This window comes from Parasteatoda tepidariorum, chromosome 10 (assembly GCF_982258835.1).
Source record: "Parasteatoda tepidariorum strain Cologne lab strain chromosome 10, Ptep-v5.0, whole genome shotgun sequence".
NCBI lineage: Eukaryota > Metazoa > Arthropoda > Arachnida > Araneae > Theridiidae > Parasteatoda > Parasteatoda tepidariorum.
The window spans coordinates 91,360,277-91,384,728 of record NC_141764.1 but is presented as its reverse complement, the minus strand read 5'-3'; positions in this window follow the sequence as shown (position 1 = coordinate 91,384,728).

The following is a 24,452-nucleotide window of genomic DNA, read 5'->3' as shown; positions in this document are numbered from 1 at the left end:
AACACAAAATAAAAATATAAAGCCCTAACATATGTAAGATAATGTAAAAATGCATTGCAAGAACCTAAGTGGAATTAAAATCAAAAACCAATGAGAATGTAAATACTGACTTTGATATTGATATATGAGATACCGATAATAAAAGTACCAGACAGCCAGAAATTAAAATCTTAATAAATTCAGATAGATAATCGCATAGGCGTTTGCAATAAAATGTTTTTGACCAAGAATGAGATCGGAAAAATATTAAAATAAGTAGCCAAAGTTAGCGAAAGATTCCACTTGTAGTGGATGACACGTTAATATGGCGGTCTGATACTCTAAGCCTAAATCAATGGAACATTGGATTTCAAACACTCAAAAATGGAAAAATTGGCCACCCGGAGGCCGGAAAAGACTCACCAAGAATGCCTTGTGGGCTTACATGTTGAATTTAATTAACTTCGGGGTGAAATAATGGATATTTATCTCTTTTAGAAGATGTTTTTGAGGACTCCATAGAAGTTGTTGTTTCGTTGGTGGAGATCTAGATCAGCTTTTCTCTATGGTATACTGCCATACAAATCTTTAAGGTTACCATTGGCCTATGGTATACTGCCATACAAATTTCTGTGGTTGCCATAGGCCAATGGTGACGTGCCATACAAATCCTTATGGTTACCATTAGTCTATGGTATACTGCCATACAAATCTTTATGGTAGCCATAGGCTTTTAGGGTTTTGCCACACAAATCTCTATGGTAGCCATAGGCTTATGGTGTTGTGCCATACAAATCTCTATGGTAACCATAGGCGTATGGTATCTTGCCATACAAATTTCTATGGTAGCCATAGGTTGCCATAGACTACCATAGGCTTCTCTATGGCAAATTTTCCTAAGGTTCATATTTAACAAAGGTTCTAAAAATATATATTAAGGGCAATGATAACAGTTTAAAATTTCGTATGATCAAAGCTGTTTGTTGTATGATTAAAAAACAAAATTACGATATCTACAATAAGCTTAAAAAGTTTGATGTCTATTATTATAGAAATACACGATTATATAGATTTTTTAAAAATTTGTATAACTACCAAGATTTTCAGAAAGCATCAAAAATATATGAATTCTTAAATAAATTAAACGAATCCTTTAAAAATTAAAAATCGCTATTAGTTCCGCAATGAAACAATATTTATTCAATATGTGTGCACAAATGTGTGTATATAAATATGTATATAAATGTATTAATTTACCTCAGATTTTTATATGTTTTTATTTTGCTTACATCATATCTGATATTTTCAAAATTAATTCAAATTCAAAATTATTATTTTAACTTCAAAAAAAAAGCTAAGCTTAGAAACGTTTTTAAGGCAGTATGGATATCACAGAGATCTAGTACAGTTTTTTTTGCTATCTAAATGTTGCATGCTATTATTTTATCTCCTTGGGCAATTTTGTAAAATATTTTTTCACTGCCTAGAATCTACAAAAGATATATTTGTCAGTGTAGTCATTTGAAGTCTGTCAATTTCAAAGCATTCCTGTAAATTAGACTGAATTTTACATATAGTATGTATGTTGCTAAAAATTTGTTAAACTAACTATTAAAATATGACTGGTAAAATAAAAAGATTATAAAAGTCGAAAGTGATTATTTTGTTACCTTAAAACTTATAGAAATTGAACAAATCTAATAGAGAAAAAATAGTTTTAAATAATAATACTATTTTGAAAGTGTTATATTTCATACTCTATTTGTTTGTTATGGAGAAATTGATTAATGATGAACTTAGAAATCACCAAAATTGTTTATAGTCCAAATTGAATCGGCTTTTTGTGATTTAAATTACATATTTTCTACGATGTATGGTGCATGGATTAACTTTGATTTAAATGAACTAGTTATAATACTTTCAAATATAGTTTGAACAAAGCAAAGGCAGAATTAAAGCATAACACAATCGTTTAAAGACTAAATAATAGCATTTTGATCACTATGAATTTAACCAGAACTCGTAATATGTAAATAGTTTTTTAATATCAGTTTTTCACCATTCTTCAAAAGTTAAAAAAGAAAATAAAATCTAAAAAGAACAAGTAAAAACCTCTATTTAATTTTGAGAGACAAATATTTCTTTGCATTTTTTTCTAAAGCAAAGCTTGATATTTTTTAGCAGTAAAGTATTGCAATTCAAAATAAAAAGCGACACTTACTCAAAATTTTTCGGCATTTAAACAAAAAAAGGAAATATTGGCGTGCTTATATTTAAATTAAGCTCCAATCAGTTGATGGCAGTTTCTATTATATTAAATTACTTCTTTTAACCACAAACAATCTTCAAATTTCAAAATTTTATATACAGCTAATCCTTTCTTTAATTCATTGACAAGCATTCCTTTAATTCATTGATCATACTTGACAGCAGATAATGTAAGGAATATGAGAGTTTTCAAGCCAGCAGTGAGAATGATGCTCAACAATTATTCCATAACTTTCGAATTTAATGAACTTTTAAAACTGACTGAACTTTCTCACTTCTTAATGAACGGAAACAACTTTTTTACGAAATTTGTTTAAAGCTACTTACATAAAAACAGTAAACATTTAAGATTCAAGAGCCAGTAAGCAACATGGAAAGTAGTCGGTTTATATTTAAGTTGGTTCAAGCATTTTAGTTCTGGCATTTATTGCTAGCATTCTGGCATTTTAGTATTCTAGCTTTGGCAAGTATTCTAGCATTTTAGTATTCTGGCTTTGGCTAGTATTCTGGCATTTTAGTGTTCTGCTTTGGCTAATATTCTGGCATTATAGTAATTATAAATGAATGGCATTTGTTCTATGTCGTGGTGACTTAGAGACTTAGGTATCGCCTTATAATATGCAAAATGTATTTTCGAGCACCAAAATTTCTGAAAAACTAAAATGATTTCAAAGTACGAACCTGTGGCCATCTCGATTTCAAGCCAAAACCTTAATTCCTAGTCCACCACGGTCTTGATGATTCTACCGATCTCCCTAATTAAGATATGGAATCACAATATGTTGTCTCAGCCATACGTTTTCATATTGGTCAAGTAAACATTTGTACTCAAGCACCGTGTAAACCTAAGATTTTCGTACGTTTTGACACAAATTGAAAAAGCGTTCGATTCTTATTTCCATCAAGATAATTATTAAATCTGACGTATTTCGTGTTTCAATCTCTAATCATCAATGTGAAAGAAAAGCACCATATTAAGCAAACGCGAAAAAAGATGGAGGACCTCCATGGTTGCCTTTTGCAAGTCATCGCTTTAAAAAGAAAATGTAATAGGTTTGATTTTCCCCAAAATAAGAAACGTATCTTTTTTACCCACTTCAAATATTAAGTTGCGTTATTTCTTTCATGAGGGCTTAGAAATGTAAAATGAATCAACAAAACTGAACATTTATCGCAAGTTATTTAGTTTTGAAACCAAAACTAAGTGTTCATAGGTTACATTTCCTTATTGTTACTAAGATTCTTATAGTATTGATTTGGGGATAAGAAACTACATTGTTATCTCCTGTTGTGATTTAAGATGTCAGTTTTTACTCCAGAACTATGGAAGATATTGTTGTAGGCTTTTGACTAGAGATCGCCGAAGAGACATCGCTTAAAGAAAATAGCTACAAGTACTTCACTGAAGTAAGAAAAACTTAGCTCACTAAGTCACTCATAGTCGTTAAGCTCATTTGATGTTTAGATTTGTGTATAAATTGTATTACTCAACTCAATTGTTCAACAACTAAAAGTTACAGTCAATTCGCTATAACTCGAAGTACGATAACTCGAATATTACTATAACTCGATTTTTTTTATGAGGTCCCGACCCTTTTATCTTCAATTTCATGTTAATTATTCTCGATTACTCGAATTTTACTCCCTTTAACTCGATTTTTTTGTGGATCTTTTAAAGCAAGAAAAAAACCTAGGAGCTGATATCTTGCCCCCTCCTTTGCAACACACACACAATGTCTTTCGCACTCTTTATGGAGAAGCTAAAACTGTCCCTCTTGAAGTATGTGAACAGTGGTTAAATGAAACGTTACCAAATTTACTTCAAGGATACAGTGAAAATGATGTTTTCAATATTGATGAAATGGGTTTATTTTTTAAATGTCTTCCAAATAAGACTATGATGTTTAAGGATGAAAACTGCTCAGGGAGCAAAATGTGCAAGGAACGTTTGACTGTCCTAGTTGGAGGAAATGCGTCTGGGACAGAGAAATTGCCCTTACTTGTTATCGGAAAATACCGAAATCCCCGATGTTTCAAGAATGTAAAAACGTATTCTTTGGATTACAATTCTAACAAAAAGTATTGGATGACATCAGTTTTATTTGAAGACTATGTAAGAAAATTGGATCGGAAATTCTTTGCTAAAAAAAGAAAAGTGATACTCTTAATGGATAAATGCACAGCACATAGTGATCTGCCTAATTTGAAAGCCGTAAACTTGCAGTTTCTCCCGCCTAACACAACAGCAAAGTTGCAGCCGATGGACCAGGGTATCATAAAGTGCTTAAAACAGTCTTATCGTAAATGGCTTGTCAGAAAAGTGATCTTAAATATTGTAAGCATTTAGAAGATTTGTAATTAATAAGCATTAATTGAATAATCCGACAATATTTTGAAAGTCCAAAACCGAAACTAACGGTAAGTCGAACTTCTGATATGTCGAAGTTTTTCGTCAGTCCTATCAGATTCGAGTTATCGCGAATTCACAGTCAATTCGCTATAACTCGAAGTACGATAACTCGAATATTACTATAACTCGATTTTTTTATGAGGTCCCGACCCTTTTATCTTTAATTTCATGTTAATTATTCTCTATTACTCGAATTTTACTCCCTTTAACTCGATTTTTTGGGATCTTTTAAAGCAAGAAAGAAAACCTAGGAGCTGATATCTTGCCACTTCCTTTGCAACACACACACAATGTCTTTCGCACTCTTCATGGAGAAGCTAAAGCTGTTCCTCTTGAAGTATGTGAACAGTGGTTAAATGAAACGTTACCAAATTTACTTTAAGGATACAGTTAAAATGATGTTTTCAATATTGATGAAATGGGTCTATTTTTTAAATGTCTTCCAAATAAGACTATGATGTTTAAGGATGAAAACTGCTCAGGGGGTAAAATGACCAAGGGACGTTTGACTGTCCTAGTTGAAGGAAATGCGTCTTGGGCAGAGAAATTGCCCTTACTTGCTATCGGAAAATACCGAAATCCCCGATGTTTCAAGAATGTAAAAACATATCCTTTGGATTACAAGTCTAACAAAAAGTTTTGGATGACATTAGTTTTATTTGAAGACTATGTAAGAAAATTGGATTAGAAATTCTTCGCTAAAAAAAGAAAAGTGATACTCTTTATGGATAAATGCACAGCGCATAGTGATCTACCTAATGCGAAAGCAGTAAACTTGCAGTTTCTCCTGCCAAACACAACAGCAAACGCCAAATAAACTTGCAGCCGATGGACCAGGGTATCATAAAGTGCTTCAAACAGTCTTATCGTAAATGGCTTGCAAGAAAAATTATCTTAAATGTTGTAAGCATTTAGAAGATTTGTAATTAATAAGCATTAATTAAATAATCCGACATTATTTTGAAAGTCCAAAACCGAAACTAACGGTAAGTCGAACTTCCGATATGTCGAAGTTTTTCGTCAGTCCTATCAGATTCGAGTTATCGCGAATTCACTGTATTTAATTTATGAACATTTTACATGCTATTTGCTTCAATTATTTCAAGGTACAAATATGACATTTTCGTTTTCGCAGCAAGGTAATGGATTGAAAGCCCATAATTAAACAGATATTTGTTTATTTACATATGATGGTATTCGAATCCCTTTACTTCACACTACGGATCATTTGGCGTAATAGCGAAACCACTAGGTTATTTGAATACTAAGCTTGTTCCTGCTAACTGGTAAGTAAAGCGGTAGCATGTTATTCAGTCGCAATCACTGAGTTTCATCACATCATCAATACATGAACTTATGTCCATCTCTGATTCTTTACGAACTACTTGATCTTTTGACCATTCTCACCTAATTGTATTTCTTGTACCTACATACATTAATTTATTAGCTGGTGAGAAAAATCAAATTACTTTTGTCAAATAAGAGAACATATAGCACAAATTACTGAAATGCATCTTAAAGGGAAGTTATAAAGGTTAAGGCTTCATGCTTCAGAAAGTTTGGCAGAAAAGCAATACATTTAAGTCTCAGAGTATGCATTATTATGCTAATGTATTGTATTATTAATGTATTGTATTATTAATGTATTGCATTATGAATGTATTGTATTATTAAGCTAATGTATTGTTTTATTAATGCATTGGCATTATTAAGCTAATGTATTGTAACGCATGCATTATTAAGCTGCACGTTTGTATTAAGCTAATACAAGCCCCACAGAAAAGAGTTGTCAAAATCTTATCGGAATAATAAAATAATGGGGTCCTGTCTATCCCAGCAGTTTCACCATTCCACCAAACGTTCTATAGCATCGATAAAACGGTTTCGAATTCTGATGTAACACTGAGTATATATTTGTGATGTCCTTTCTTAACTCGTTCTATCTGTTCTTCAGCTTGACCCGAGATGAAGGTCCCCCAGTGGACTGATCTTTAAGACACGGTTCCCAGTAGAACACCGAAGTCAAACATCACTGTCTGCAGTCAGTGTGCGGGTGGGAGAGGACTTTGATCAGGCTACGAATCAAACGAGTATTTTATCTGTTTAAAAAGACGATGTGATCAATTTGTATAGATTATTTTTCTTCTGTTAAGAAAACACTTGTATATATTAGTTCCAATTCTGATAGCATTTAAACTCAATTCAACTGTCAGAAAAGAAAGACGTGAAAAATTGAAGGTAAGAATTTTTTCTTCGATGTTTTTATTATTAAATTCCTTATTATGATATTAGTATTATATAATTACTTTTGCAACTAATAATACTAAATAAATTCTTCTCAGATTAAATGTCAAAATAAAAAAAATACCACTGCTTTAAAGAAAAAAAAATTATCTTTACACTAATTATTTCTTATTTGCCTCTCTATATTTTTTTAAAATTGTATTTGATTAATCTGAAAGAAATTTTTTTTAAAGATATGTAAATGCTTCTTAGAAAGTGTGAAAATGTTTTTCTCATTAGTTTTCCATGAGACAGAAATGAAACAGCTTTTGTTTTATCCTTCAAAAACTCTAAAAACAAAAGATAGGTATGAGAATACTGCAGCTGGTTTTGCTCTTCTAAAGAAAGATTTGTTTCCCTTTTTATCAGTAATTAACTAAAAGCTTGCATTTTTTTTCTCACTAATTTTTACATCTTGATATTCATTTATTCTATTATTTTCTCATTCATTACTTATCAATGTGTTGAATATACATGTTTCTTAGTCTTTAAAATTAAGTGCAAAAAGCTATATGCAGTAAAATAATTAATATCCCTTGACGCTTTCAAGAAACTGGCGTATTCGGATAAAAAAAGAAAGAAATGCGGAGCTTTATTTTCTTGCTTTATATTTGTTTTTCGCGATTTGTGAAAAAATACCTCGTTAAAAATTTTTTTAACTGGTGATTTCTTTTGTCTTATAATTTAAAGAAATGTACTATAATATCCCAAATACATAAAATAATGTTTTAAAGGTTAAAAAGATAAAATAACTTTACTGATGTTAGATTGTTTTATCTATCCCCATCTTTATAGTTTAAAGACATGTTTCCTAAAAGTGCTGCAAAAATATCTAAAATAGATTAATTACCATTTTAAAAGTTTTCCCTAACTGATTAATTCTCGAGTTTTAGAGTTTAAAAAATGCTTTATTAAGCAGCCAGAATAACATCTAATTTAGAACTTAAAAGAAAATTTCGACTTTTAATATAGTTTTTGACAGTTAATTATGCATTCGACTTTTGAAGAAGGATTTTTATTGTTGCATATATAGTTGCATATATAGTTGCATATATACCAGTCCAGAGCCAAGGTGGCTCAGGAGACAGAGATCTCGCCTACTAATGAGGTGACACAGTTTCAAATCGCAGCGATGGCTAGTCGATACGAATTCCGCATTTGGCTCGCACGGACCACAGTGCTGACGTAAAAATATCCTCAGTAGTAGACGGATCATGAGTTAAAATCCCCTTAACGTCATTTTAATCTTGGAAGGTTTTCGTTGTTTTCTTATCCATGTAACGTAAATGCAGGTAAGTCCTAAACGAAGGCAAAATGCGCCCAATACTTGATTCAGTGGCTTCCTTATCTTCTGGATTGGGTTCAAAATTACAAGGGTGAGTTGAAAATTGGTAGTCATAAACTCAAAATTGGGTAGTTCAATGACGACTTTTCAACGACTGTTATAAAATATAAAAAAAAGCCCTATAAAATAAAATAGCCCAGTGCGACGTAAATAAAATACTATTACTATTGCAAATGATATCAAAGGATGGGTTTTCTCGTTAATGGTAATCCGTGAGAGAACTCTCCTCTAAGAGGTGTGGTATCAACCGAAGACTGCTCACATTTAACGCAATCACGCTATTCTACCGATGAATCAGCACTTTTGTACATAACTAAATTTTGGTGTTTCCAATTTTGTTAGGTGTATTTTCTACAATTTTGCAGTATTATTAAAACATGCTTCAAAAGTGTAACTTTTAACAAAATAGTTTGAATTTAACAAGCTATCAAAATACTAGTGACGTTTCTCAAATGCTCCATTCATGTTATTTTACTTGAGCTGAACTGTGATACGGAATAAAAGATAAATAATTAGTAAATAACTTGAAGTAAAATGAATGTACAACTCTTGTATGATTAAATAGAGCTGAAAGCTAGTATCAACTCTGATGATATGTGAATAAAATGAAAAATATGACTCGTCTGCATTTGATAGTTTTAGTTTAGGTAATATCAATGACGTTGACTGATTAACATCACTGATATTATCTAAAGGTATAGACAGTATCGACTGATAACACTTATAAAGGAATGAACATTGAGAATAATGGCACAAGACTAAAAGCATCAAAATGAAGTGATGAGTCAGATGTGGAGATTTTTGGCTTTATAAAAAGCATTTTAGGAATCTGTCTTGACAATTTTTTTAATGAATTAGTTACTTTAAAATGAGCACTGCATTTGAGAACATGACATTTATTCTTTTAATGAAGTTATTTTTAACTAGTAATTGTGTAATAGTATTATTTTGAACTAGTTATTTTTAACTAGACAATTTGTAACAATGCCATTGTCTAGAAAACGATAAGAAAAAAAACTAAGACAATGCATCTATTTTAATATTTTCAAAACGAAAATAATTTTAAATACCATTGCTTTAGATAAAGTGATTGAAAAACAATCTTTCTTCTACCTAAATCCTTATTTTGTTCTTATTCACAGTGCGAATATGTTGCTCGAGAGACGAAAAGAAATAAATAATTTTAAATATAATTTCCTTAAATAACATTACTGAAAATGAACGATTCTGTTTTAAAGGATTTTACTTTACTTCAATTTGAAGGATTTACTGACTAAACTTTCAATGTTTCCCTCCTCAGTAAACACTCCCGATCGCATCAAAAAGTTAATCCGATAAAACTGAAATCAAAGTGATAAGAGCGAACACTCTTTAAACTCAGTGCTTCCCAAGGTATTCCTCCAGATCTTTCCTTTTCTTAAAAGTTGCTTCTATAATTTAAAAGAAACTGAAAAAAGGTATGTTATTGTTTTATTGCTAAAGTGAGAAAAAGGAGTAAATGATTTTAAATACCACTGCTGTAAATAAAGAAATCAAAAGAAATAATTCTTTCCTCTGAAGAATAACTTGACTAAACTCACCTCGTATCCTTTCTCGGAAATTAAGCATAATATTTCCACTCACAAAATTTAATCAATCCGATAAAACTGAACATTATAATGTCGTAAAGACTAAAACGATTAAAGGTGGAAACATAGTTCTCTAGATTTTATTTTTCTTCACCAGTTGCGTCAGGTAATTAGAATAAACTAAAGAAAGCCCGTCATCTTAATATTGCTTAGGAGACTGACAAAAGCTTTACCAGCTTGTGCAATAGCTATGGAAAAGGCTCGTCTAGCATTATTAGTTAGTGTTTAAATTATTGTATAAAAAATAAGAAGCAATAAATGTGGACTATACAATCATATTAATATTTTTTTTCATCTAAAACGGTGCAAATCATTTTAAATATCAATGGTTAAGGTTAAGTAATCGAAAGGAAATGATTCTGCTCAGAAGAATTTAGGCAGGATTTTGCTCTAAGTATAAAGTTCTCAGCAGGAAAATAGAATCATTCCGATAAAGTGCAACACAAAAGTTTTATAAAGACGGAAACAATTTTAGCTAAATACTTTTAATGTAAAATTAAAGTACAAAAAATGCGAACTAAACATTTATGTAATGATTTGTTTTCGAAACGAATCAAGTGATTTTAAATACCATTGCTTTTAATAAAATAATCGAAAGGAAACTACTCTACTCGGAAGGATTTTCACATGACTATACTCACACCTTCTCCTTTCTCAGAAACAAAGGATAAAATTTCCAGTTGGAAAATAGAATCCTTCCGATAATACGAAACATAAGAGTCTTAAGGACAGATACGATTTCAGCTGCATACTTTCAACATACTTCTCTAGATCTGCCTCTCTCTCAGCTGTTGCTTCAGGTAATTCCAACAAACTTAAGAAAACTTGCCATCTTAATAATGCCCAGGAGACCAACAAAATCATTACCAGTTATTATGCAATAATTATTAAAGGCTTGTCTCGCATTATCTGTTTGCGTCAAAATTATTCTTTAAGAAAAGAACAAAAGAAACTGGGTACTATACAATCATATTAATGCTTGTTATCCAAAACAGAGAAAATGATTTTAAATATCAATGCTCTAGATAAAGTAACCAAGAAGAAATGATTCTATTCTGAAGGATTTTTCATGATTATTCTCACACTCGATTCATTCTCAGAAACAAAATATAAAATTCCCAGTTTGAAAATAAAATCAATCCGATAAAATGCAACATAAAAATCTTAATAACCGAAACGATTTAAGCTACATACTTTCAACATACTTCTCCAGATCTGTTTCTCCCTCAGCAGTTGCTTCAGGTAATTCCAACAAACTTAAGAAAACTTGCCATCTTAATAATGCCCAGGATACCAACAAATGTAATTACCAGTTATTATGCAATAATTATTAAAGGCTTGTCTCGCATTATCTGTTTGCATCAAAATTATTCTTTAAGAAAGGAACAAAAGAAACTGGGTACTATACAATCATATTAATGCTTGTTATCCAAAACAGAGAAAATGATTTTAAATATCAATGCTCTAGATAAAGTAACCAAGAAGAAATGATTCTATTCTGAAGGATTTTTCATGATTATTCTCACACTCGATTCATTCTCAGAAACTAAGTATAAAATTCCCTGTTGGAAAATAGGATCAATCCGATGAAATGGAACATAAAAATCTTAAGAACAGGAACGATTTAAGCTACATACTTTCAACATACTTCTCCAGATCTGTTTCTCCCTCAGCAGTTGCTTCAGGTAATTCCAACAAACTTAAGAAAACTTGCCATCTTAATAATGCCCAGGATACCAACAAATGTAATTACCAGTTATTATGCAATAATTATTAAAGGCTTGTCTCGCATTATCTGTTTGCGTCAAAATTATTCTTTAAGAAAAGAACAAAAGAAACTGGGTACTATACAATCATATTAATGCTTGTTATCCAAAACAGAGAAAATGATTTTAAATATCAATGCTCTAGATAAAGTAACCAAGAAGAAATGATTCTATTCTGAAGGATTTTTCATGATTATTCTCACACTCGATTCATTCTCAGAAACAAAATATAAAATTCCCAGTTTGAAAATAAAATCAATCCGATAAAATGCAACATAAAAATCTTAATAACAGGAACGATTTAAGCTACATACTTTCAACATACTTCTCCAGATCTGTTTCTCCCTCAGCAGTTGCTTCAGGTAATTCCAACAAACTTAAGAAAACTTGCCATCTTAATAATGCCCAGGATACCAACAAATGTAATTACCAGTTATTATGCAATAATTATTAAAGGCTTGTCTCGCATTATCTGTTTGCATCAAAATTATTCTTTAAGAAAGGAACAAAAGAAACTGGGTACTATACAATCATATTAATGCTTGTTATCCAAAACAGAGAAAATGATTTTAAATATCAATGCTCTAGATAAAGTAACCAAGAAGAAATGATTCTATTCTGAAGGATTTTTCATGATTATTCTCACACTCGATTCATTCTCAGAAACTAAGTATAAAATTCCCTGTTGGAAAATAGGATCAATCCGATGAAATGGAACATAAAAATCTTAAGAACAGGAACGATTTAAGCTACATACTTTCAACATACTTCTCCAGATCTGTTTCTCCCTCAGCTGCTGCTTCAGGTAATTCCAACAAACTTAAGAAAACTTGCCATCTTAATAATGTCCAGGATACCAACAAATGTAATTACCAGTTATTATGAAATAATTATTAAAGGCTTGTCTCGCATTATCTGTTTGCATCAAAATTTTTCTTTAAGAAAGGAACAAAAGAAACTGGGTACTATACAATCATATTAATGCTTGTTATCCAAAACAGAGAAAATGATTTTAAATATCAATGCTCTAGATAAAGTAACCAAGAAGAAATGATTCTATTCTGAAGGATTTTTCATGATTATTCTCACACTCGATTCATTCTCAGAAACTAAATATAAAATTCCCAGTTTGAAAATAGAATCAATCCGATAAAATGCAACATAAAAATCTTAATAACAGGAACGATTTAAGCTACATACTTTCAACATACTTCTCCAGATCTGTTTCTCCCTCAGCAGTTGCTTCAGGTAATTCCAACAAACTTAAGAAAACTTGCCATCTTAATAATGCCCAGGATACCAACAAATGTAATTACCAGTTATTATGCAATAATTATTAAAGGCTTGTCTCGCATTATCTGTTTGCATCAAAATTATTCTTTAAGAAAGGAACAAAAGAAACTGGGTACTATACAATCATATTAATGCTTGTTATCCAAAACAGAGAAAATGATTTTAAATATCAATGCTCTAGATAAAGTAACCAAGAAGAAATGATTCTATTCTGAAGGATTTTTCATGATTATTCTCACACTCGATTCATTCTCAGAAACTAAGTATAAAATTCCCTGTTGGAAAATAGGATCAATCCGATGAAATGGAACATAAAAATCTTAAGAACAGGAACGATTTAAGCTACATACTTTCAACATACTTCTCCAGATCTGTTTCTCCCTCAGCTGCTGCTTCAGGTAATTCCAACAAACTTAAGAAAACTTGCCATCTTAATAATGCCCAGGATACCAACAAATGTAATTACCAGTTATTATGCAATAATTATTAAAGGCTTGTCTCGCATTATCTGTTTGCATCAAAATTATTCTTTAAGAAAGGAACAAAAGAAACTGGGTACTATACAATCATATTAATGCTTGTTATCCAAAACAGAGAAAATGATTTTAAATATCAATGCTCTAGATAAAGTAACCAAGAAGAAATGATTCTATTCTGAAGGATTTTTCATGATTATTCTCACACTCGATTCATTCTCAGAAACTAAATATAAAATTCCCAGTTTGAAAATAGAATCAATCCGATAAAATGCAACATAAAAATCTTAATAACAGGAACGATTTAAGCTACATACTTTCAACATACTTCTCCAGATCTGTTTCTCCCTCAGCAGTTGCTTCAGGTAATTCCAACAAACTTAAGAAAACTTGCCATCTTAATAATGCCCAGGATACCAACAAATGTAATTACCAGTTATTATGCAATAATTATTAAAGGCTTGTCTCGCATTATCTGTTTGCATCAAAATTATTCTTTAAGAAAGGAACAAAAGAAACTGGGTACTATACAATCATATTAATGCTTGTTATCCAAAACAGAGAAAATGATTTTAAATATCAATGCTCTAGATAAAGTAACCAAGAAGAAATGATTCTATTCTGAAGGATTTTTCATGATTATTCTCACACTCGATTCATTCTCAGAAACTAAGTATAAAATTCCCTGTTGGAAAATAGGATCAATCCGATGAAATGGAACATAAAAATCTTAAGAACAGGAACGATTTAAGCTACATACATCTCTAGATCTGTTTCTCCCTCAGCAGTTGGTTCAGGTAATTCCAACAAACTTAAGGAAATTTGCCATCTTAATAATGCTCAGGAGACCAACAAAAGCATTACCAGTTATTATGCAATAATTATTGAATACTTGTCTCGCATTATCTGTTTGGGTCAAAATTGTTGCATAAAAAGAAACAAAAGAAACTGTGGACTATGCAACCATTTTAATACTTGTTATCCAAAAGAGAGAAAAGGATTGTAAATATCATTGCTTTAGATAAAGTAGTCGAAAAGAAATGATTCTGCTCTGAAGGATTTTCCCATTACTATATTCTCAATTTGTCCTCTCTCAGAAACTAAGTATAAAATTCCCAGTTGCGAAATAGAATCAATCCGATAAAATGCAAGTCTTAAGAACCGAAACGATTTAAGCCGCATATTTTTCTAGATCTATATTTCCCTTAGAAGTTGCTTCAGGTAATTACAACAAACTTAAGAACGTCTGCCGTCTTAATATCGCTCAGGAGACCCCCAACAAGCGGACCATCCACTAGCAAGAATATTCTCTTGAAGATGGTGCTAATGACACTGAGGGTGTTGGAACTTAAAACGACTCCCTTGAGTGCCATCTTTGGCCATCCCCTGGATAAGACAATAAATAACCCTCAACACTATTCAAATGTTCGTCCTTATATCGTGGATACCTGTCGTCTCTTTATGGCTTTGATTTCAGATTTAAAATTTCGGGGTCATTAAGCAAGAGAATGCATTGTTTTAAAATTCACGTTGTATTTGGGTGTTGAGCAACTGCTTTAGATAAGAAGAGATATTAATGGTTACTAGCTTGGTTCCGTGAATAATATACTTCATAAATCTTTTATCATTTTTGAAATATCCTAATGATTTCAAAGAGCAAATGCTGAGTATCTGAATCGAGTATAAAAAAATGCATTTTCTATCTAACTTGTAGACGATGATTTATGGATGAAATGATTTATGAATCAAAGCTATTTTCTGGATAGATATTGTTTGGTATCATTATTTTAAAAGTGGAAAAAATCTCAGGGTGACTTTTGTGAATCATCTCACAAAATCCATTGTGAATCGTCTCAGGGTGACTTAAGGATGGTTTAAATGACTCCTTCGCTCCCTCTTCGATTTTCCCGATTAAATATGATTTTTTGCCTGTCTTTAAATGTTATTTTAGTTCATTGTGATGACATTAGTTTCATAATTTACACAAAAAAGGTTGTTTTATTTAGTGCAACTTTGCTTAGACCAACATAATCTGTTCCGGTTGACGATGTCTATAAAACTTGATACATATGTTATGAAATAGAAATCTGCAGTGCAAAATTATTTTAAATTTTGACCGCCAGTTTGTAAAGCGAACAAACTTAACGAACACGAAAATTTAAACTAGATACGGAAAACTCTATTTAATCATAAGCCTAAGTTCAACTTGAATCCCTTCTTTCCGCGTCCTATTGAGGTGGCTCAGGTTCGAGTTCCATCGATGGCTGATCGATACGTATTCTGCTTCCAACTCGTACAAACCACAGTGTTGGCATAAAATATCCTCTGTGGTAAATGACATCACAGGTTTAAATCACCTTTCCGCCGAGCAAACCGCTGCAGGTTTTCGTTGCTCTAATGTCCATGTAACGCAAATTCGGGTTATTTCCATGAGAAAGCCCAGGTAGTTTAGTTTGTCCCAATGCTTAATCCAGAAGTAGCCGTGTCTTCTTTGTTGGGTTCAATATTGCATGGCTACAGAGTTGAATATTGATAGCCGTTCAACGCAAGTTATAAAATAAAATTAAAATCACGTGTTATTAATGTAAAGTAATAATATACAATGAATAGGAATAATTTCTTGATACATTACGGCAACGAGAGTTGTTATGGTTAATTTCATTCCTGTGCTTTACATTGCAGAACTCCTCTTTGCTCCCCCCCCCCCGACTCTTAAGAGCTAATAATCATCTTTTCAAAGATTACCCTCTTTCAAGGACTACTATTATCATGATAAAATTACCACAATTTGTCCGTTTTAGAATACCATGTTTCTTTGTTAATTTTACCAAAATCAATATTAAGACACTTCATTAAAAATTACCGAGCTTTTTTGGTGTTAGCATAGAATAAGAACCAGAAAATATTTCCATATTCTAGTAGTTTCGACTAAACTTTTTTTCAGCTTTAAATGCTGTGATCAAATTGAACTTCTACCAAAAAATAGAAAAATATTTAATTACTTTATAGATTTTGTTTTAGAAAAACGAGATTAAAAAAAAGAATACAATTCTATTGATATCATGTTCAATCCTCTGTATTAATCATAAAAACGAAATGGTGCCTCAGTTTTTTCGCATAAATATATAATCTTTACTTTAAAAAACTAAATATACTAAAAAATGAAAACAAACGAATAAATATATTCTCCCCCTTTTCAAGAAAGGGTAGTTCCTAAAATTTGGAAAAGGAGAGAAAAACAATAAAATATCAAGAAGTTAAAAAGTTCTTTTTAGCAGTAAACTATTCCATTTGAAAAAGAAAATCATAATTTAAAGAAATACTTCGAAATTGAATTCGTTCGACATAAAAGTTGAAGTGCAGTATTTTTCAAATATTTATTTTATTTAGATAGCAGACGTATAGAGTTTCTGAAAAATAATTCAATTTGAGTACGTTTTCAAGTATTTTAAATTAAGCAATATTTCAGAGATAAAAACATTCTTTTGTAGAACAATACATTTAAGTAAGGAAATATTCTATTACTGAGTTTTTTTCAAATTCCTTTTTAAAGACGTTTTCGAAACAAACAAAATAAGTTTTCAGATTTTTCAGTCACTGTGAAAGAAACACAGATTATAAAATTTACTTCTTTTCTAAAATATTACAACTTATTTTTTATCTGTAACTATACTATTACTTCAAACAGATGCAAATATACAATGCTAAAATGAATCAGGAAACAACATTTATATGACAGACACAAATAAAATTGAGAAATGTTTAGACAAAATACAACAGAAAAAACAAGTTTATATAAATAACGAAATCCCCATGGGAGATTTACTTTTAGATTCCAAAGCAATAAACTATTCAAATTTGTGGTCGTTTTATTTTCAACATTTTCCTCACAATTGTCCTACATATTTATTTTATTTCCCCGGAATAAACAGAGAAGTTTTTCTACATTTTATTATATTTAGTTTTTATAGTCGATGAAGAAAATCAATCTTTATTGATTTATCCTGGAACTATTGAAGCAAACATGAAGTACAAATCTTGTCTTTTTTAGTTGTTTGGCGAAAAAAAATTCATTGATCGAATAAAGTGAATAGAGAATATTTTTATTCAAACTCTAGATTTGTTTATATATTTACATAAGCACTAGCAGTTACTTTCTGGTGCTTTAATTTAGTAAATTAAAGACTTGTTTTAGGGAATAATGAATGTGTAATTGGAAAGATTAGAAAAGGAAGTACGCTAATTTAGTAAAGTACTTTGAGTTGTGTAAAAGTATGGCGAAGTATACTTGTTTTAATGATGCCTTTGAGGATGATAATTAGATTGAAAGCTTTGATGCTATGATTGTTCGTCTGTTAATAATATGTATTTATGCAAACAATCTAATATCCAAATTATGTGCTAAAAGAAAAATAACTTAAAACTTTTCTAAATGGAAAATGCAATTGATTTTTCCTGTAATGAAATAAATACTATGATATTTACTTACGTCGTTATTTTTATCTTATTTATTTGGATAATTATATGTTTAGGAAATAACTACAAGACAATGATTTTACTTGTAATTCAAAGCTTGATGAAATAACAATGTAATGCATGTTGTTTTTGTGATAAAGTACAGTGCGCAAAAAATAAACAAACCACCGATAAAAAATTAATTACTAATTTTTTCGAAGAACATCAGTGTTTTACTAAAAATAGTAATTAATTTTTTAAACGACTTGAAAATAAAGTCGAAATTTCAAAATTCAATTTCTCGGGAACTATTTGCCCGATTACGCCCAATTATTTTATATTTTGTTTTGTAAAATTACATTTTTTAACATGATATAAAAAATTGTATGCCTTAATAATCAAAATGTTTCGAATAAAATAATACATAAAATAATAAGAGAATTTAAATAAAGTAATAAGAAATGATAAATATTTACTCGTAGTTAATTTTTAGCATGGATACATCATTTTTGAATAAATAAATTTTATAATTGCATCTGAAAATTTTAAATTCGCTAAAAAGTTTTCCAGTTATGGCGGAATGCGCAAAAGTAACATTAAGGGGTTCAAACATTGACCCGCCCTCCTGACCAAACTATTATGACCATATTTCCCAGATTGCGGCTGTTCCTTAGACTTTGGCAGCCAAAAATGCAAATCCTTCGAAAAATAGGTGTGTTTATAAAAAAATAACTACGTTTTTGAGGAGGATTTTGAAACTTAAAATAACGTGTGCGCTAATTTATTAGCAAACCAGAGGTCACCCCCTTGAACCATTAAATTGAGTCCTAAAATATGAAGATCCGATCATTAGATCAAAAGTTATTTAGGGTGGTCCTTTTTTTTGCACACAGTACATTTTCTGTTTTCTGGAAGCCTCGATTTGAGATACAATGCTTAATTTAGAATGAAAAAAATTTACGTGATGATTTTTTCAATTTAATTTTATTACTTTTTTATCATTTAGGGACATGACTAGGATTTATTTGAAGTATTTGGTTTTAAAACTATACGAATCCCCTTTTTTTAAACATATTTTTTCAGTTCTTGAAAGGTCTTGTGCTCTTAAGAAATTTGGTAATTAAGATTTGAAATAGTTGCTCTTTTCATGTGGTCATTGTTCTGAATATTGTTATATTTTTTTTAAATCAAAAATTTTTTAAATGCGAAAATATATTTAAAATGAAAATGAATGCAAATTAATACAGGGAAAAAGCATTCCCAAAAAATATTATTATCAAGATCTTTTCAATTTTATTTTCAATGCTCTCAAACTATATAATGCTTTTTTCTTACCTCAATAGTTTAAACTACAAGAAACTATTTGGTGACCTGGTATGTAGTTTATTACTATGTTTTATGTAAATTCCTTATTCTGTATTACACGCACATCATATGCTTTTGCTCATAGCTGAATACTTTATTTTTTATGATAAATGGTGCATCTGTATAACATATATTTAATAACTAAATTCCAGCTTTTTAATATAACTGTTTAGTAAATTATACAGTTTGATTTCGTTTTCTTGATTACCTATATATTTGGCCCGTCATTCAAACAGTCGATATTAATGTGAAATAGAGTTAAGTACTTATTATAATTTGGTATATTTCATTCTTTATGAAGCATTAACACCATCAATAATTACCATTAGAGAAATACGCAAAATATTTATTTAAAGAAATGCCCAAAGATTTGAACAAACATTTAATTAAATGCTCAGAAGGAGTAATATAAATTACATATATTGAAGACTGGAAACGTTTTTCTGAAAATTAAAATAAATAGAAAAATATTTTTCTTTGAGCCTGGGAAATAATTAGGCTTACGATTAACAAAAAATGATACTAACTTATAGATTATTATAGATCAATTTTACTTAAATAATATATTTATATATATATATATATATATATATATATATACATATATCGAGAAAATAAAAGGATTGTTGCAATAAAAATCTGCTAGAATTAGTTTCACGTGTCTAGACGCAATGGTGAAATACATAGTTGCAAATATTTAATGAATTTCAAAGAATATTTCCGAAACTGACACTATGCGCATGAATAATTAAGGGAAAAAAGTTGGGTAAGCCATCTTTTTTGTATAAGGACAAACTAGTTTTTACTGAAATATGGTTACATTATATCTTAAGCAAAAGGGTAATATTTTATTTATTTAGTTCAAGGTTTAGTATGATATTCGTTTTTTTGCCTCATCCCTAACTATACTTAGTGGAATAGAATTGTCTTGTTTCAATTGTTAGTTCGCAGCAAATATAATGTAACTAAAATGTTATTTAATAAACTATTCCTGATTTAATTATTATTAAGAAACTTTTCTAGATTCACCTAGCAGTTGAGGAGTTTGCTATTTGAGTGGATGTTAAGGAGCAGTCTGAAAATTTGAATGCTGTTTTATTTATTTATTTTTTAAATCGATACACATAGGGGGAACATGCTTTAAATGCGATAGCAATGACCAAAACCGAATAATTTCAATAAACTGGGGAATATTTTTAAGCAGACTGCCATTAGTTAACGGATAATATAACAAGACTGCTAATCAAATACTTATGAAAAATAAATAAATAAATTTAAGGTAAGTAAATTTTAGCATTAAAGTTGTTTTTAGTTACACCGTAAAAATTCCAGTGCAAATTACAGCATAAAAAATCCTTTTTTAAGGTAAAATATAGTAGAATAAGTCTTACAGTAATATTTATTTAGAGTAATTCAGTGATTTTACGGTCATTATTATTGTACAGACTACGGTATGTTAGATTTTTTGTTTCGTAACATGTAACGGTAAAATGTACCTGAGTGCCGGTACTTTTTTTTGTAATTTGATCCGGAACTTTTACAGTCTATACTTATTAACTAACGAGGTAGAGGTCATTTAATGAAAACTATATCAATAAGAAATGCAAACAGCTTGAAATGTAGATGCTGGTGTGACAAAATGATTTATTTAGATTTCATTAGCTAGATGACAGCATTTGTCATACAAGCATTAGTGCAGGGATGACGAACCAATGGCACGCCTGCCATTTATGGCACGCGACACAATATTTTGGGCACTCCACCGATCACAATTGCTATTACACAAATGTTATTACGCTATGAAACAATTAAATTAAAATTCACAAAAAACAAACAAAATAATAAACAATTACTAATAAAAAAATTTATACTAAAAAACAATTAATAACCGCAAAAACAAGCTAGCAATAAATAACTAGCAAAAAAAAATCAACACTCCTGCTTAAACTAACATCTTAGAACCTAATATAAGTTATTGGTCATCTAATCTGTAACAACAAAAGTCACATTGATGTTACTTTAAGTTGAATTACTTGTATAATTGAGACATTGCAAAATGTATTTTTTTTCAATGTAAATAAAGAGTTTTGAGTTGATAGTTTTTAGTATTATTTTCCCAATAATCAAGATGTCAAAATTATTTGACGGCACGTCTATGACCTCATTAAGCAATTTTTTAGAGAAAATGGCACGTTAGTGTATAAAGGTTCGCCACCCCTGCATTAGTGTAATGATATTAACTGAACAGTTCTGTGCCCATTTTTGAAGGCAATGCATAATGAAAAAATTATAGTGAATGGTAGTTTAGTTTCTTTCTTGGAGCCATGGTTCCAGATTCAATGATCAGTGGTTCTTGAGGAAACATCAACATATATCATACAGGCCATCAAACCAAAACATGAAGTCCTTCTTTTGCACCTCAAGTAAATGAAGGAACGTTTCGAGAAATGGAACACAGGACATTCAGCCCTTAGGCCAGATTTCTATCTTCATATGACTTCCATATTACCCGAGAGCTCAAAAAGAACGATCGGATTTGATCAAGCAAGTCAATTATGCGTTCTCAACTGAATCAAACAGAAGCAAATGATTTTTTTACGATCTTATATGCTTAAGTAACTATATTTTATTTTATAACTGTCGTTGAACAGCCGACCCAATTTTTGGGTTTACGACTACCAATCTTCAACTCCGTAGCCTTTTTATTTTGAACCCCATCCAGAAGACAAGGGAACTCCTAGATCAAGTATTGGGAGAAATTTGCTTTCGTGGAGCACTTTTTGATGGAACCCGCATTTGCGTTACATGGAGAGGAAGACCACTAGAACCTCCCACGGTTAATCTGACGGCAAGGGGATTCTAACCCATGATTCGTTTATCACTGAGGACATTTCACGTCAGCTCTGTGGTCAGTTCATTTAGCTTTGGATAATTTTAAAGATAACTTAACACCCCTAAAAATAATTACAAACTCGTTGCAGCTATATCTTTAGATATTAAAAGTGCTTTTGACAACATTCAATATAGTATAATTATTTAGGGGTGGACAAAACATCATACCCCTCTAATCTTTGCCATTTCATAGAAAGTATAAACACAAATAGACAAGTAATTCTTTCAACAGATCAAGGTTACGTAACTAAAAACATTTCAGAAGGTTGTCCCCAGGGGTCATGTATTGTTTCTACAGCATGGAATCTTTTTATCAATAGTTTGCTTAACATACATTCTGAAAATTACATGATTCAAACTTTTGCAGACGATCTGAATATACTGACTTTTGCCAACTCAACGAGAAATTTGGAAGAGATTACAAATAATTCCCTTAATGAAATCCACACATGGCTTATTCAAAATGCTCTAAATCTCTCAATAGAAAAAACAGTTTACATCCACTTTTATAACACAGATCGCAGTGTAATATTTAAAATCAATAATATTAAAATTAAACATTCTAATCATTTTAAATATCTAGGAGTAGTCATTGATAAAAAATTAAACTGGGGTTCTCACATTAATATTTCAAAACAAAAATCTAATACATTATTAAATTCGCTGCAAAAAATCAAGCAAAAATCATGGGGTATCAACCAAAGAGCGTGAAAATTAATATACAATACAGTAATAATTCCAGCATTAGCTCATGGTTGCAGCCTATGGGCAACGAATATCTCTCCACGTATTTATCGCACTTAACAATCTATTCAAAGAAAATTTCTTTTAAACACGAGTAGAGCCTATTATTCTATCCCCACGGTAGCACTTCAAGTACTAACAAATATTCCTCCTCTCGCAGAACAGATTATGTCAATGTCTTGTTCAACAATCATAACTCACCTCAAAAAAGATGCCAAATTTAATAATATAACGTATAATACATTAGACTATCAGAAAAAGCTAAAAATACCATATCGCCAGCCTTCTTTTCACATAATTAACGAAATATCTTTAGTAGAGCAGAATAATTTCGATTTTAACAGAAAAACAAACTATTTTACAGATGGCTCGAAGACAAACACAGGCACGGCTTTTTCTTTCCTCAATATTACACATTCGCAAAGTTACACCTTAGACAGGGAAAATTCAATCTTTCTAGCCGAACAGTTGGCAATCCTTGAATGCATTAAATAAATTAAGAGCACTGAAAACTTCAATAATAATGATAGTTATATCATCTGGTCAGACTCAAAAGCATCAATACTTGATTTTGGCACAAATAATACAATTTCTTTTGATATTCAACATGAACTTCAACACACATCAATACAAATTTCTTGGATTAAAGCACACAGCAATAGAGTAGGTAATGAAAAACCAGAGGATTTAGCTAAACAATCTACGAGACAACCTAAAAATTACGTATACCCACTTCCAGTTTCATATCTTAATGAAGTATTAAAGATTCTCTTCTAACAAAATAGCAATTTCAATTGGAATAATTCAGACAGAGGAAGAAGTTAACTAATCAAAATTATTAACAATGTTACTTTTTTCAAAACAATTCCTCCATAACAAGTCATCTGGCTTCTGACGGGTCACGGACCATTTCCAACCTTCTTTCATTACCTGCATATAACAGATACTCATCTTTGCACCTGCGGCCAACAAGGTTCACCTGAACATTATCTCACTAGCTGTTCCTATACTGTCTCCTGGCATAGTTGTCAGCCTAGCCCAACAAATTTAGAAATTTGGCAAAAAAATTTTATTATAAACAATACTTTAACCAAAAGATTAATAACAGTAATGAACTTTTTAGCAGATAATGACTATTTATTAAAATTTTAATAATCTCCTATTTCACATGGATAATTTTTTTTTTTCTCTTTGTCTTATTTCTTCTTAAATTCCACACTTTCAGTTAAATTTTTTCTTCTTTTAAATATCATGTTAAGTAGAATATTTTCAAAATTAATACCGCTGACTGGATCCGTTCCTAGGCTGGAGTGGAGCTGGACCAGTGACTAAGTCCTTGGCTATATATGGTTAAGGGTTTTTCATAACCTAGCTACATGCTCAGGGCTTGGAGGAAAGAAAAAAAAGACAATACTTCTCAATTTCATTCTATAAATTGGCATGAATTAGCATCTGACTAATTATTTACTGACTGTACCTTAAGAAAGCGTCGCTCAAGCATTTAAATAAAACGTTAGTCACAACTTCTGGTTAAACAGTATTTGAAGC